We start from the raw sequence: 14,691 nt of genomic DNA on the forward strand, positions 1-14,691 counted from the left end.
TCTTTGATGAAACCTCCTGCAAACTTGACTTGATGGGAAAAGGGATAGGAAGAAAAATTGAATTAAAACCTATCCTAGAAGGTGATGCACCAAATATTTAATCTGAGCCCTGCAACTTGCTTAACTCACAAAACCCTTAAAAAAAATAGAACTAAATTTCTTACAACTTAACTAAACAGTTGTGATGCATAAGTATTTATTAAAAAGGGTTGAGCCTAATGTTTGCTTGAAGGAAAACTAACTGGTTTTCACAGCTACAAACCATCAAAATCAACTACACATTTCAAGACCTACATCAATCATGTATCTTCTCACAACAAACTATGATCGAATGAGACAAATCAAAGGACCTTGAAAATAAATCACAAAAGCTCATCAAATCACTCATTCGTAACATGAAATAACAAGTATTGGGAAGGAATGATGCGTCTATTTTATTGAAAAATCAAAGAAATGTTGCTGTTACAATACTCGGAAATGAGCTAAAATCTTCATGCCCAGCTGAAAAGCAAAGGGCAGAGAAAGAGCAACTAACTGAGAAAAGGAAGAGAGAAGAAGTCTTATAGAAGAGAGAGTTGATCTGGAACTAAAAGATGAGACTGCTTGAACTCCAGCTCCAATTGATGGCCTTCTTCTTGGAACCTTCTCCAACTTTGCATATCTTTTCCCTTGGGTCGAAATTGATCTAAAATCATGCAAAAAAGGGGTTAAAACTGCTTGTAACTGATTTTGAACTGCTAGAAAAGTCATCTCAACTGATAAAGTACTTATGTGGTGTGAGACTGTTGCTAACTGATCACAATTCCTTTATTTTAGGCCCTTGATTGTTGTGAACTGCATGATGAGGTATTGAGGTCGAATTTGGAAGGATAGCATGCAAAATAAGGCTCAACAATAATGATAATTGATGGTTGACTTCTCAAAAGGTGACCTTAAGAGGTGGATGACCCATGAGGAGTTAAAACTGATGTAGAACTGCTACTAGCCCATTCAAAATCCCTTATTTTTAGGTCCCTAACTAAATGATTTATGATCTGATTACTGGACTGATGTGTGATCAAACTCAACTGTTTGTATGATTGATTTGACTAATTGTAAAGCTCTTTTGTCCTTCTTTGGGTTGTCTCTCTCATACAGTGATGATTTGTCCTTAATTAGAAATACATTTAGCAATACAAAGAATGCCATTACTATCCTATCTATCTTAGAAACCTTTAGTCTTCATCTTGATGCAACTTTTGACTCTTCTAAAGCTGAATATTCTACTTCTAATGAGTCATTTAATAATGACATTTCTTTCAACAATCTCTGAGAGTACACCTTTGTTTGAGTTTTTCAATGGTCTTCTCTGTCCATCAAGCTTATACTTTATGATTGATAGTATCACGATCAACTTTATGCACTGTGTTAGCTCTAGAAGCTTGTAGCTTTGTCTCTCATTGAGGTTAAAGGCTTTACTTTTAGCATTAAACTGCTCTGATAATGACTTGTTGCTACAGGTCCTTTATGACTGGAATATTGCTTACATTTCTTGTGTCCACTGTTATCTTCTACTATATGCTTGCTCTGATTATACCCTAACATTATGATTGCTCATTAAGGCTGCTTTATATCACTGTATTTGGCAGTTATTTATCATTTGTGGTAATTTTTTCATTGTCCCTTTAGACCAGTTGGGACTGTTCTTTCTTCTCACTGCATATTGAGTCTTTGGATTTGTTCTCAACTGAGGTCTTTGGACTGTCAAAAGCTGCTAACCCTTTGGTATAATGCTATTGTTCCCTTTAATGGATTATGGATTCCATATTGTCCTTTGAACTGAGAACCTACTCTTGGACCTTGTAACCGTGCTATATGTTTCTTATTGTATGTTCTTCAATGGACTGTGTTTAGCCTAAATGAAACCAATTGTGTCTTTTATGACTGTCCTATTGCTATAAGCACCCTTTTGAAGCTACACCTTTGTTGTCTTAATGCAAATAGAACCTCTGTCTTCACAAACCCTCAATGCTACCTTGAATGTAAATGTACTGCACTCATACTATGTATTAGCTGCTCTTTTGAATGCACTAACACTGTTCTATGGCTTGGCAACAATGCCTTGCTCTAATGTCATTGCTTTAGAAAATGTACTTATGGTCATATGCTGTCAAGAATCTTTTAGTGTCCTGCCAATGCTTACTATGATAATAATAATGACTCTAAGGTTTCCTTTATCACAGGAGTGATTGCTATATGATACTTGTCTTACTGTCTAATACTGTCTTATGTTGCTATACCTGAAGTCGCTGTGATATGGGCTGTTGGGTTATGATCCATGTCTTTGAGGACTGCTAGCTTTGAATACGACCCATGCACAAAGATGATTGTGGAGATACCCTTCAGAATTGACCACTACCATTGGAGATATATGCCATAATATACTTTAAATTTTTACCTCCTTGAGTGTATGTTACCATTGAGTTCTCTATGATAGTGTTCCACCATTGTTTTTCTATTCCTTTGGACTGTACTCCAGTTGTGACTGTATTATTTGCATCTATAGCTGGTAATGTCAGTTATCTCTATTTTTAATACTGCGATAAGGATTGATTTTGTATGCTTATTACTTGATCCCTGCCTTTTAAACCATGTTTTGAATTGTGACTGTACTCTTTGCCTAATGATGACTGCTCTGTGTTTATACCATTTACTAGTTTTCAAGGAACTCTTTCCTTTCTATACATTACCATCTGCTCTTCATGATTCAAAAGTGTCTCCTAGCTGCAATTCTTGATAGTGTCCTAAACAATGTCTTCTATTACTTACTTACTGTCCTTTATCATTGAAGGCTTTGAAGCATGCATTCATGTATAAATGTGTTCTTTGATATCAATGACCACTCTTGATGGCTTATAATTCTGTGTTCATGGGATCAATACCCTACATCCTCTCTGGTCTCATGAGATCTCTCTGATTTTACATTATATTTTTGGCTTCTGTATTCACTACTTCTAGACCTCTTTTGTTGTTATATCATTGCTTGATATCTAACATGACTGATTCTGTGGTTGTCTTAGGATTGATCTTTGGGTTTTTCTGATTTCTTCTACAAGAGTCATTGATTTTAGAGGTCTTCTTACAGTCATTGAAAAAAATAGTGACTGCTATTTATTGCAATAATGAACTCCTTGATCCTATATTAGGCAACCTTTTGACAGTGGTGTTTGGATTTTGAGATAGTAGGCATATCTTGAGGTAGTGATAAGCCCACTGATGTATAAGGCACTGTAATCTTTAGCTGAGATCTAATACTGTTGATACATCCTTTAGAAGGACTGCCATCATTGTTCTATTTAGTCTTATGAATATGGCTATGGTTTTCATTGATTATTTTGGGGCTGCATAGCCATAAGTCTCAATATCTTCTTTTCTTTGTATCTATGATTGTTCTTCAAATTGGAAGCTTCTTTGGAAGTGGAAGATGGCTGTGAATGTTATGAGGTTTCTCTTTAAACTATGAATGACTCTTATCCTCAAGATGATGTGACCTCTGTGCACTGTATCCTTTCTCTATACTTAGGGCTACCTCTTTTCATATTGCTTTGATAGTGAAGACCTATGCTTTCCACTGTTTGGATGAAGATTGTGACTGTGGCTGCATTTTATCTTGACAAAGATAATGATTAAGGCTACTCTCTTTATGATTGCAATATCTAACCATGCTAAGCAGTAACTATTTAAAACCCTATGGTTGTAACTGCACTTTATTGTCCAAGGTTGCTATGTACAAGTTTGAACTGGATTTATCATTTTTACTGTAATACAAATCATGGAATGTGTATTAGTGTTGTATTGTCGTACTATTTCTTGTTCACAGCCCTGTGACTTGTGTGTGACCTTGTCATTGTTCTTCCTGAGACTGCCCTTTATGAGTTTGGGCATACATTTATGTTCAGGTATGCAATCCTTATATGACTGTTTGCTTAGACATATCTACCCTATGAATTACTGTCATTATGGTTTCCCACATGCTCTCACTGATTTTGCTTTTTATCTTCTTTTTACTACACTCATATTAGCCATGAAATGTGTTGTGTGTCTCAGGTTAATGCCTATGAATGACTGAAAATCTGTACTCTTTGCAGGCAAGACTACCTTATGCAGGGTTGTTTATACTATGACTTCCTTCTATGTGTCTATGTGACTGTTAAACACCTAGCCCATTTTCTTTGACAATTAGGTCTGCAATATTTGTCCTTTTGGCACTACGACCTTACTATCCTCTTTCATCCTGTAGCTTGCATATGACCTGGTATCACTGTCTTAACCTTACTGTTCTTTGGTATTTACTCCAAACTCTGGTTTGCATGTTCTTGAAGGAAGATCATTGTCAAAAATTCTTAACACTATCCTAATTACTTCATTGGGGCTACTCATACATTAGCTGGGCAATGATCTTTTATCTGATCCATGCATGACTGTTCCTTAGGGTTGCTTCTTTACCTTGGGCTTGGGTGTATGAATTTAAGCCCTTAGTGTAAGCCTTTTGTTGTGTATCTTTGTTGATCAGATATGAATATTGTGGATGGCTCTTATTCTTTGTACACAACGGGGTATAGTAAATTTGATTGTGTCTTTATGACTGCCTTTGTTCACTATCACAAAATCATTGTTCTCTGAGACCTATGGCTTGTGTGATGGTGTACCTTGTGCATTACTTCATTGTCACCATTCTTTCACTATTTGACAGTTTTCTTAGATATTTAACCCTAAGCTCTCCGTGTTATGTATGTATGGACTGTATTTTGCTCTCCACAATCCTTTATGCCCCTGTCTTAAGGTCTGCAAAAGTGTCCATAGGCTTCTTGGGACTGCTACCAATGAAGAAATCTTTATCAATACCATCGGTCATGTATTCTTTACTCTTAAAATTGACTCCGACAAACAATAATGACAACAATTTATTCTCCTTTCTATTCCAACTGTCATAAAAGGCTCAAAAAGCTCTTGCATGGTTATTACATTTTCTTATCAAAACCATGTCTCAGAAATAGAAAACTAATAAAATATTTCTAATACATGCAAGATCTCGCTTTCCTCAATCTGAAAAAAGAAGCTTGAGAGAAGGGCCAACCTGAGACAGAGAATATACATGATCTATGAATGATGTACTCTTCTTAATCTGAAACATCCTTTATAAGATTTTGTTGTCATTGATCCACTTTTTGCATGCAAAACTCTATTACTGTTGTTGAAGCACATCCAATGCCAAGATTTCCAAAAAAACTTGCCTTGATAGAAGAATGCATGATCTCTGCAGGTTTGAGGATGTGAAACTCGACAAATCTTTACTGCCTCTTTTCTTTGAAAAGATTATCAAAATATCGAATGTGGGCCTCTTCTTTCAAATGAAGAAAGAAAGATCTTACTACTTGACTGATTCTTAAGCCTTTGTTGGGTTGATTATTGTAGATCTGGCCGCCATTATGCCTCTGTTTGAGAAAGAACTTACGGGTAACTCAAATCATTTTTCCCCAAAACCCTAGCCCCACCTGAGAACTATGGCTTTGAAAACACAATTCCCTCCAAAGATACATGAAAAACTCTTGGAAACTTGAACTTTGGAAAGTTAAAAGATTTTTGACTTCTCCTAACATGAATGCTTGCTTTTTACCTTTATTTCCCTTCAACCATTTAAAACTAGCAATTGCATGGGATTGCCTCATTGTAAAGGGATTGTAAAGTTAGAAGAAGCATTTTTGTTCAACATTATAATTAGAGAATGCAATAAAATTGAAACTGAATATTTTATATATATATATATAGTAAATAGTATAGGCACTGTACATAACCCGACCAATGGTTATAGTTGTTCCCAAAAGACAAAGTTGTCCACCTACCATCCCCATGCTGCTGAATGCAACATTATGTATAGAAAGAAATTGCCACGAAGAGTATTTTTTACAACAGAATTAAAGCACCATAAAGAGTAGTTGTTCTAAATGATTTGTATTGTAGGTTGTATTAAACCCAACCAATAGTATTTGTTGGACCCATAAAAATGTTGTTATCCACCCTCCATCCCCCCATGCTGGTAACAGTAGCATGTTATACAACCTTTTGTTGAAATGCATCTGATTTATATCATCTAAAACCTGTGAGGAATAAATTGTATGAGTACTTCAAATTGGAGGAAATGAACAAACAAGCACTAATAAAACAGAAAGGCATTCACAACGCAGAGCAAAAGGGTTTGTATTGTAGGCTGAGTAAAAGACTTGACGATGAGGAAGTGGCAAAGCCTAGAAAATCCTACCAATATGCAACAACCTACAATTTAATGACATTATGTAACAGTGAGTTGACGATAGGGAAGTGGCAAAGGATAGAAAATCCTACCAATATGCAACAACCCTACAATTTAACAACATTATGTAATAGTGACAATGAAAGAGGTTGAAAAGAATAAGGTGTGATGAACTGCAATCTAATCTCATTCAAAGAGAAAGTAGTTTAGTTTGCAAATAATCCAAAAAAGGTTACATACCTTGAAAGTAATGACATTAGTCTGTTGGATGGTGATTTCCAGCGAAAGGTGAAATTTAAAAGTAGGGACAACCTGGAAATGTTAATGCATCATAATGAGAGAATGTAATTAAAGTTAAATTGAGTAATTTTATTGATATATAGTATATAGTACTGGCACTGTAGAAAATTCAGTCAATGTTTTGGTTGTCAAAATAAGAATTTGACCACAAAGAGAACTTATTCTAAATGGTTTGTATGTAGACATGTATATCCATCTGATGTATATCATCTTAAACCTGTGAGAAATAAATTGTATTAGGACATTGTGATTGTATGCAGATTTTCTTGTGACTAACAAAGTGTATTATGAAATTGCAAATGTATTCAACAAGTGTAGAATATTAATGATTGTAATTGGACATACTTACAGTTTTTACTGTTGGTGTATTTCGTTAATGTGCTTGTTTTGTTTTGTAAGTTGCTTCGTTGCCTGGCATTTGATACCTATGATAAATAACAATGTATCAGAAAAGAATTTTGGTAAATATTAGAAGTATATTTGCAAAGCAATAAAATAGTTGAAAAAAGTGGATGATAGAGGTGTACCTATTCTTGCAGAGTTTTCACATCTAAGAGGCTCGTTCAATTTTGTAATGAATTTAATATTGGTTACATTTGATGTTGATCCTACAAAGTGTGAATATTGTAATGTTTGGAAACATTAGATAGAAAATATCCAGTATGTAAAATTGCAATGAAGTTGCGGTTTCAATACCTGATTATGTTTGTTTTGCAAGTAATTTTCTTCCATGATGTGGGAAAGCTTTAGCAAACAATCCTCTTCCTTTTTCCTTAGAATGGTTGATGCAGCACCTTGCAACCTTGAGTACCTTTGGTAGGTGAAAGTCGGGTGAATCCGCAGGTGGTTAATTGATTTCACTCTGGAAAGCGTTGTAAATGTAAGGCCTTGTTTCTCTATTTTCCCGATGTCAATTGTTGCAAAGTCTAGTGTCAGACCCTGTGATTTGTGAATAGTAATACCCCATGCCATTGCTAATGGAATTTGTGTGCGGTTTCCTCTAGTAATTGGTGATATGGGAACATTTTTGGATTTGTTGGATCCCATGATGGGCCAGTATAATGTTAGAAGAGAACCACCACATATTTTGGCAAATCAAGTGGTTTAGAACTTGCATCGTAGACAATCATTTTGATTTGACCCAAAGCACCATTGACAAGGCCAACTTCTATCCATAAATTTGCAATAAGCATTACTTCCTGGTCTATAGAAAGAAGGATTTCAAATGATAGTTGTTCTTCTTGGTGTGTTTGTTTATCTTTCTGATGTGGAATGGTTGATATTGCATGTGCAATAGGTGAGTGCAATTGTTTCAACATTTTAATGTTGTGTGCGCTTGAACATGCATTTGTTGAAAACAAATGCTTCTGTTGGTTGAAGTGGTTGTTCTGATCAAGAGTCAAAGCATGGGTTGACCACATCTGCAGGCTTTCCCAGTCTGTTTGTAATGGTGTTGTGTTGTGTATATAAAGCAACATTTCACGGAATTGCATCTGTGAAGAGCTTGTACCTTGTTGTCGAAACGGAACATCCAAGGTGACAACATTATTGAACGTGTTCCATAGAGCCAGTGCTATCGAGTGGGATGCATATAATGGTTTATCCATAACTGAGGGAAGTTGTGCAAGATCACCAACCAAGATGATTGAGACGGCTACAAATGATTCATGTTGTTTGGTGTGAAAAGATTCTCGCAATCTCTTATCAATCTTTATCAGTAATTGAGGGCCAACAAAGCTCATTTCATCTATCAAAATGTAATGTAAATGTTTGCATTACTCTTGAAACATTAATAGTGAATGGGCTGCTAAGGGTTTGTATTCTTGAATAGGTATACAGAGGGCAGCATGGATTGTGGTAGCTTGGATATTATACGCGGAAACACCTGTTGGTGCTAGTACAAGCAATGGGTATTGTCTAGGATCTAAATCAGAATTTAACTGCCTATGTATACAGTCGATAAGAAATGACTTTCCAGTACCTGTTGTGCCTTGAATAATTAAACGTAATGGTGAAGAATTCAAAGTTTGTTTAGCATGGGTTTTATAATATCAAGTGCAGTAATTTGGTTTGCTGCAAGCTCATAGTTAGCAGGTGCATTTGAATGCAGGTTGGCAATGTTGGCATATGTGCAGAGTATGATGACATGATGATATTGTATGTTGTCATTGATGTCAATATGCTGAAGAGTGAACCGGTATATTGAAGTAAGCAACTTGCAAGAGAACCGGTATGATGTTGTGAACCGGTATATGTGAAAAAGTGAAGCGGTATGTCTATCCAAGTGAACTGGTATGTTGGAATGTGAACCGGTATATGGAATGTTTTGTATGAAGGTTTCATATGGTATGACTACAAGTTGGTAGTCTTAGCTTTAGGGTTTCCGGTTGAAGTGTTCTATGACTATGTGATTCAACTGATGACATTATGTGATGAGTTAGCATTGTAATGAAGAACAAATTATGTTGCCACATTAGCCTTGTGCGTGTGAAGGATCTTGCATGAAGGAGATTGATCCTATCTACCTCAGGAATGTGCGAAGTCTCTGTAAACGGTGGAGAACGCGTGATGGGTTATCAGCCTTCAAGAAGCGGTGAAGAACGAATGATGGAAAACGTCTTGAGATCTGTTCAAGACTGTTGTAATCAATGCAATATGTTCAATGGTTAGGATTGAACCGACTGAATTGCTTAACCTAAATGTTTAGGGTTTAGGGTTTATGCTACCGACCTATCTTTCCTATAAGGTCGATGTTGTTATTCATGTTGAAGTTGTTGGTAAATGTTGTGTGTGTATCTAAGTGCAGAGATACGTGATTCTTGCCAGATCAGATAAGAGAATAGATACCTGCAGAGTGTGATTGCAGAAGGAAGGAACTAAAGCGGATCTGCATTGGCATTGAAGTGCTATTACCAGATCATTGTAATACCTGTTGACCTCTAACCACTTCAACAGTTGGAAAATCCCTTAACAGGGTAGCTTTAACCAGCTTGCTGTAAATCCTTTAACAGGGTGACTCAAAATCATCGAGTTCTTAAAATCCTCTAACAAGGTAACCTTTAACAGGGTTTAACCCTTAACTGGGTATTTTAGCCATCCCTTAACCGGGTGATCCCTAGCAGGATTGGTTCCTAACATAACCTATTGTAAAGTCTTTAACCGGACTAGGCTCCTAACAGAGCGGACTTCAAAAGGGTTCAAAGAACAGCTTGTGGGTATTCATCCCCACCGTGTTTTTTCCGTGTTGGGTTTCCACGTGAAAAATATGTGTGTTATGGGTGATGCTTTTTCATGTGATGCTTTATTATTCTCTGTCAAGTGGTAAAGCATGTTGAGCCAGTAAGTCTTTACATTTCTGTTGATGTATTACTAGTGTATGCATATGGGTGAAGTGGAAATAAGATGTTAGATTGTGTGGAAAGCTAAGAGTTGCCGGTTTATGTCTTTCACATTCTTACTGTGTTTAATCGGTAGTAATCTGGTTTAGACTGGTGTTATTGCTTGCTAGTCAAGTGCAGTGTTTTCAGTCAAACCGGTTCAAGGAAAGTGTTTTTCTCGGTACTGATTCACCCCCCCCCCCCCCCCCCCCCTCTTAGTACCGGTTTGGTACTAACTGTTCATCATTGAATCATCAGGCAAGGGTGTGGGGTGATTGGCTTTTCTTTGCCAACACGAATTGAGATGCTTTTGTATGAAGCATTTCATTAGGTATGGAAGTACTCTAATTAAAATTAAGATCAAAATCATGTTTGCCAAGAATTTTAAGAGTAGCAACATCAAAGTTGTTTGATGCTCCCATTTGTGACAAGAACTCCCATTCGTAGAGATCTTGATCAGTAGATTGTGGAATGTCTTTTGATTGCAGGTCTTCACTATTTTTTGTGGTCATGTGTTCTTCAATGCCATTTACATGCCAACGGATGTAATGCGTACTCTAAAGATGTTTCCAATTTATTATAATTTCATCAGTTGAGGTACCTATGTGTAGAGGGATGCTATGGAATGGTTTGTACAAAAGCAATTCACTCCAACAGAAACTTTCAAAAGTGGTCTCATCTTCTGAAGGTAAAGATTTGTACTGCGGGTACACGTTTATAATTGCTGGTACCTTTCTTCTCGTCCATTTACATGATTTGCTTTGTTCAGAGTAAGTATATTGTTGAGTTGAATGGAGCAGAATTAGGTTTGCTAACTCTGATGGTCTTTTCATGTAATTAGAAATGAAATAAATTAATGGGTGTGATCCTTCATCATAGTTTACTATACGTTGGAAGATTCTTTTCCCAACATTGAGGGTCACAAACTGACGTGCGCAAGATATCAATGGGAGTTTAAGCAACATGTGACAAGTTTCTTGAGTGCTAATTTCCCTATCAGCAACAATTCCCATCATGAATCTCTGGTATGCTAACAGAATTGTATCTTCTGAATTTGTTGACTCAACAATGTGTTTTAACATGTTAGTATAACTTTTTGATTTGTGTTCAGTTTTGGATGCGTATTTTGAGATGTATTGTAGAACTGCCTTTTTGGAGCATACTGCTTGACAATCAACATTAGCCCTCCATATGGCGAGCATCGTTGGGTTGTGAACATTGAGATGACTAGCATTCCTTGCTGGCTTGTATGATGGGTTATTATTATGGTCTAATGTCAATGAGGAGTCATGTTGTTCAGGCCAAGGGGCTTTGTACCGACATTCAAGTGTTGAGTTTTTTTTTTCAAGCAGGTATACTCTGAACACTTTGTATGTCGCTGAACAACATTGACTAATTTAGTGTAATCAATGGAAGGCTCAGATTTGGATATGATTTTTGTATCTGAAAGACATGGATCTGAAATGGCAGGCATATATTGCTTGTTCAAGCGATCCTCTTCAGTGCGTGGATTCCATGTTGTGATGTACTGGTCAAAGAAGTTCTTAACTAATTGGATGCTTGCATGGTCTAACCAATCAAGGTTGTCAATATTAGATGATTGTGGCAACCAAAGAAATCCATGAATATGGGCAGAGCCTCGGTGTTGCCATTCATATTTGTACTAGTGGTCAGTGGTATGCAGTTGTTTGACAATGACTTCATCACGAAAGATTTGAAATTTTAAGTGCAAGTATAAAGTTGTTATATGTGGATTATTGACTAAATTTTCAATAGACTATCTTTTGTTGTGGTGCACAATACTTGACTATTTTGTTGGGAACAACTTATGCAGGTCAAACCATTTTGTATCAACTGAGCTTGAGGTAAAGAACAACGTAGGCACACCTAATTGTTCTATCATTGTTGTAAGGTCTCTCCGAGATTTGCTCCAAAATGCATGTGTACCGTGCAACGAGGTAACATATCGCATGATATGATTTGGTAATTCATTTGATGGTGTGTTCTGCAAGTATTCTCTTAGACCATGAAGATTGAGTGGAAGAGAATCTTCTAGATTTGTCTTAATGAAAATAGCAGCTGATTATTGAGATCGATGCCTCATCATAAGGTTGTAGATATAATATCTAAAACGGACATGTTGTCCAAATCTTTGATTTTGATCAAGTGCAAAGCATATTCATGTAATTGTACATGCCTTGCTATGTCTTGTAGTGGTAAAGCCATTCCATTAGGGAAGAGTGTGGGGAATGCCATTGAAAGTAGGCCTTATGTATTGTACTCATTGATAGGTGATGTACTGATTTGTGGCCAAGGAACAACATTGTTGTTGGTATTATCTAGATGTAGGATTGTTTTGATGGCATCAAGTTCAGGTATTGATGATGGAAGTTGTGGAATGAATGAAGAAGACTTTTCTATTATTTCTGTTTCATTGTTAATGTTTGTCACAGTAGGAATATCTTGTATAGAATCTTCTTGAGGTGAAGGTACTGAATGCAAAAGCTCTGAAATGTTAGTGTCGTGCTCTAGTAATAGCTGTACTGCGTCTAAATCAATGACAACATCTTTGTAGTATTGGTCATGTTTTATTTTGTAAGTCAATGCATTCATGACGTGAAATCTATTGACGTAATGAATGCGTTAATCCTTGTAGATTAGTTCTACGGACAATAAGGATTTCTAAATGTTGAATTTGGTGGGGCAATGATAATACAATTTCTGAAATATCTTGTGGGAAGTTAATTGTGTGTCCAGAATACTTATATTGTCCTCCCCTTTCATGTGTAACTTGCAAAATAGGGGCAATTCTTGCTATGATCATTTCTTCTACTTGAGAAAGACACTTTAAAATAGAAGGTTGCTTACCTGGGTCCATATTGTTTGATAATGAGAAACAGTGGAGGCCTCTTTCAACAAAACATCTCATGCACATAAGTACATAGTTGATTTTTTTAATTGTCATGCCCACATATTTTTCTTTACAAACAGTACATGCCTCTATGACCTCCAACATATCAATTCTTTTTCGGAAATTAGATAATGCATGTAGAAATGAAGGTGTCTTTAGGGAAAGTTCAGGAGCAGTAGAATGTGTTCGATGCACATTAGTTTGCTCAAGGTCATTGCTTTCTGTTTGTAATAAATTTTCTGAGTTACTATCAAATGTTTGTAGTGCACGATGCTTCAATTAGCGTTTGTTGGAGATATTCCCTCTATTCTTTGCATAGTAAGTTCTATTGGTTTGCTTTCTCCTCCATTTGATAGCATCGCCTTCTTGAGTGGAAGGCTCAATAGATATCTAATATTTGGAAGAGAATAGAGGTATGTTAGAATTTTCACAAGTGAAGAGAGAAAGCATTGAAGTATGTATTCAGAATGAATGGGAATTGAAAATTGCTTAATCTATGTTGTACTATTTTTTTTGTTTAGTTTGGTGATGGTCAGTTCATTGCGAGATGCATATGCATGAATATATATAATTATACATACAAACAGATGTATATATATACAGATGCATATATACATGTTAATGAAGTATGTGACTACTTGTATGCATAGATATGCACATATATAAATACATGTGCATATATTTAAAATTATATAACTCCGTGTTTCTTAGTATATACATGGTTGGTTGAGTAATTTTTAGAAACGTATGAGTTTCGTAAATTGGTTTTCTGATGTTTAATTGAATTTGTACTGTTCTTTTGTGTAGTTTTGTTGTTGTCATTTTGTTGATATATATGTACAGATGTATATACACATGTCAATGAAGTATGTGAATACCTGTATACATAGATATGCACATATATAAATACATGTGTATATATGTAAAATTATACAACTTTGTGTTTGTTACTATATACATGGTTGGTTGAGTAATTTTTAGAAACGTATGGGTTTTGTAAACTGGTTTATTGAATTTGTACTGTTCTTTTGTGTAGTTTTGTTGTTGTTATTGACTTCCTTTTTCAAAGGCATTATTGAAATATACATATGCATAGATATAGTAATTTTTTATACATACAGATGTATGTATATATACATATCAATCAAATATGTGGACATTTGTATATATAGATATGCACATATATAAATACACGTGTATATATATAAAATTCTATAACTGTGAATAATTATACTCTTGTATACCTGTACAAATAGATATGCAAAAAAAAAAAGAGATATATATGTGCATATATGTATAAATTTTCTGCAAATATTTATTTATTTATAGATACTTATATATGTGTACAGATATACTGAAGTATATTCATATGATAGACAAAAAGTGAAAACAAAGATAGAAATGCAAGTAATGAAATGTATAGGAAAGTGCATTGAATTGTAAATACTTTCATAGGAAATAAATTTGAAGAAAATCATTTTGTATTTTGGAAGGTAAGTAACCAGCATACATGAGTATGTAGTCTATATATAAGAATATAAATAACAATGTTTACATCATGCACAAAGAGAGTAATTAAAGGTGAGAATGGAAGGTAAAAGACATATTGGAAAGTATGCTGAGATTCTAGAAAGTTCATAGTTCAAAAAAATTATTGCTCAATAATTATTAATGCACAAAAGAAATAGACAAGTAGAATTTTGAGATAAATGTAAATATGTTATTGTAGAGGAAAGCATGAGCAGTAAGTACTTATATACGAGAGAAATATCAAGGAAAGCAAATTTATTCTGCAAGGCAATTAACTAGTATAG

General features: G+C 35.3%; 1 long non-coding RNA gene across 1 annotated transcript; it reads right to left on the bottom strand.

Annotated features, from left to right (window-relative positions):
- Positions 1-410: 410 nt before the first annotated feature.
- On the bottom strand, positions 411-5,683 carry LOC131060053 (uncharacterized). The gene is made up of 2 exons (XR_009110282.2): positions 5,117-5,683; positions 411-685 (listed from the first exon to the last, which is right to left on the bottom strand). It is a non-coding gene; the product is annotated as an uncharacterized LOC131060053 (long non-coding RNA).
- Between the last annotated feature and the right edge of the window lie 9,008 nt (positions 5,684-14,691).

This window comes from Cryptomeria japonica, chromosome 8, assembly GCF_030272615.1.
Source record: "Cryptomeria japonica chromosome 8, Sugi_1.0, whole genome shotgun sequence".
Taxonomy (NCBI): domain Eukaryota; kingdom Viridiplantae; phylum Streptophyta; class Pinopsida; order Cupressales; family Cupressaceae; genus Cryptomeria; species Cryptomeria japonica.